Raw genomic sequence first — 3,234 nt, forward strand, 5'->3', positions numbered from 1 at the left:
GTTCTGGCCAGTTCCATCCTATCCCAGATTTCTCTGCCCTGAGGTGTGGCCTTCATGAAGGAGGAGAGAAGAGTTTGCCAGAGAGGAGGCTGGACAGAGGTGCCCTTGGCCTTGCAGAATAACATCTCTGGAGGCCAAGGCATTGTGTAGGAAGCTACAAGCATAAGTACTTATTCTAGATTTCAGAGAGAGGAAAACATCCCTAACCTTTCCCCCAGCAAGATGCTGTCTGCCAATTTACCTGTACAAGTCACATGGAACACCCCATGCCCTGAACTGCCTGTCCCCAAAGCCACATTAGATCTGGGCATTCATGTCCTTACAGCCAATATTCATAGTCTTCCTAGGGGATTTCCACAGAGACCTTCGTGAAACAGAGTTGATGCTCTCTGTCAAAATTCCTGTCATTGATTTGCAGGAATCCTGGGAAGGGATAAGAGATGCGTTAAAGATAGAAAGACCCAGGAAGAGGTTTATGGGATGGAGAGAATGAAACAGATTGGCTATTCAGAGGCCCCTGCACCTTCCCAAAACCAATGTGAAGCTCAGCAGGCCCAGGAGCACCCTCAGTCAAGGTCGATTAGAAGAACAGAGCTTATCCTCCACGACATCCCCTAAGGTGCCTAACAGGACTTTATACACAGGTGGCACTCAATAAATGTGCTGATAATTGACCTTTTTTTTGTTTTTGTTTTTAAACAAAAACCAACTTAAGAGTCACTCCAAGGTAATTGAAACTGACCCCTCAGCTATTCCTGAAACCATAAACACTTTCCATTGTCTGGAATGTGAAAACAAAAAAACAAAAAAAAAACCAGGCCTATAACCCTGTAACATTGCTAAGGGTACTAATCCAGCGTTCTGATCAAATATACTTCCCCTTGAGAAGGCAAGATTTGTTGGAGAGACATGTTAAAACCCAGAACGTTGTCAGGGTACTTGCTCCAGATCTCGGTGTCAAGTTTGCCCAAGTACTCTTATTGTTATTAGTATTATTTCATCATTCACAAATATTGAGTACCTACTCTGTGCTTGGTTCTCTGTTAGGTGCCGCCTTGGCCACACAGTCACTGAAAACATTGCAAAGAAAATTGCATTACAAACCCTTGCACTCTAAAGCAAGGCTAGTGCCCGGCTGCACGCTCCTTCTTCCCTCGCCTGGGCCAGAGTCCCTGCACAACTCCCAAGACACTGGAATGGAGCGTGAGTAAGGGCAGGCTCTGCCCCCGGGTGCATGCTCCAGGGCCCCGACCAGCTATGGGAACTGTCTGCAAGCAGCATGGGGAGTTCACATTGTTCATTTCAGAGGCGATGCAGTCTCAGAGCTCAACGGGTCCTTCTGGGGATCCTTTCTCATGCTCCTGAAGCCCTGACCCAGAGGCCAGCCAAGGTACTCGTGCTTGGAGCACACAGCAGCCCCTGCCCGTGCCCATTTAGCGTCTGTCTCCAAAGCCACAAGACTTTCCCTTCTAGAATGTGCAGCAGACTTTACACACACCTTCATCTCAGACAGCTCATGAACCACACAAAAACTGAGGGAAGAAGGAAGGAAAATGCCAAACCATGGGCAAAAAGCTCAAACAAACAAACAAACAAATAAAACGTCATGTTTATTTCCAGAATTTGACCATCTATTTGAAATTTTGAGTCCCTGGAGATGTTTTCCCACTAAGAAATGTGATAAAAGAGTTTTCCTACCTGTTTAAAAAAGGGGGGTAGGCGTGAATAAATAAACAAATGAGTCATTGCAAAGTGGTTACTGAAGCAAAGACAGGTATGAGTTACAAGGAGAGCAACCTGTGACAGTGTCAACAATTTGTCCCAGAGATCTGGTGATTAGAAGGCCTAAGGGGGGTTGAGAGAAGGGCCAGTTACAATTTTAAAAGAACTGCAACTTTTGAGAGGCTGCTAGGTACCCCCTTGTAAGGAATATAGAGCATAAATTTTAAAAGCACTGGATACCTCCGCAAAAGGCAATTAAGACCTGTGCTGTTAGAGTTTGCAGTTCATTTCATATGGTCTACACTTTATTTCCTACTAACCAATCAGCTCCTAGCTGGCATTCTGGAGATTCATTAAGCACCATATAAATACTCCAGGCCACACTGCCTCCAATGAAATCTTATAAGGAGCCTTTGCCAATTACTGGGAAACAATTATGCACCAAGTAGCTGGATTAGCTGTCCTTAGTTCCCTCTACAAAACTGAAAAAGTCTCCATTGTGGCAAGTAGACCAGACTCTTCTGATAACATTCTTATGCTAAAAGAAAAAAAAGGCACTATCATTCTGAGAATGCAAGTTGACCACAGTTTGAAAGTCAGTTGAGTATACTATTATGTCATGGTCCAAGAATGTGCTTTTAATTGTAACTGACACACACAAATTACACAGTTAATCTGTGTGAATGCAAAGTTGCCAAGAAATTTAACATTTTAGCTCTTCCAGACTGGCGTCTGCATAGATGCAATCACACAAAGTAAAATATATTAAGTCCCTATTGCTCAATGCAATAGGTCTCTGGGGTCGGTAAGGTAAGTCGACTTGGTAAATCTCATTTTCTTCTGAATTAAGTGATTGTCAGAAAGTGAATCACCCTTCCTTTTCCCCTCATTAGGCATGCTGCAGTGCAAAAATTCCTATAAAAATACCTATTTTGAGTCATTAATGTAAAATGAAAAAAACAGCAGCAGCCTTGAACAGACTGAAATTTAAGAAGAGAGAAGGAAAATCCACTGGATACCTTATGTGTGTTTGTACAGTACTTTTGTTTGTTCGAACAATTCTGTTTTATGACAAAGGCACTGAAAGATTCTGACACCACCTCTTGGGAGAGCAATCCACAAGTTCTAAACAGCAGACAGTGCACCACAGAAAATGTTTATGTTAGATCAGCCAAACTATAAAACTCCTGTAACACTTCTCCAAACCCAGCATTATTTCCAGTGTTTATAGGTTGCTTTGCTATCTGAAAGACTCAGTTCGTATTAAAAATTTTAAAAGGTTAAAAAAGTTAATCTTTCTCCCTGCAAGTTACCTACTCACAGCTCAGATCCCACCCTGAAGGGAAAAGCAGCATCACCTGGGACCTTCTGGAATCTAGGCAGGACCTCCAGGCTCCAAGCTGCGACCTGCTAAAGTGATCAATGTTATGATTTTTCACAGCTTTGAAAGCCTCTAGCTGGCTTTTCCATTTTGGATCGTTCCAAACTCTGCAGCAAAATCATTAGTTTTAT

Source organism: Pteropus alecto, unplaced genomic scaffold (genome assembly GCF_000325575.1).
Source record: "Pteropus alecto unplaced genomic scaffold, ASM32557v1 scaffold7, whole genome shotgun sequence".
NCBI classification, from domain to species: domain Eukaryota; kingdom Metazoa; phylum Chordata; class Mammalia; order Chiroptera; family Pteropodidae; genus Pteropus; species Pteropus alecto.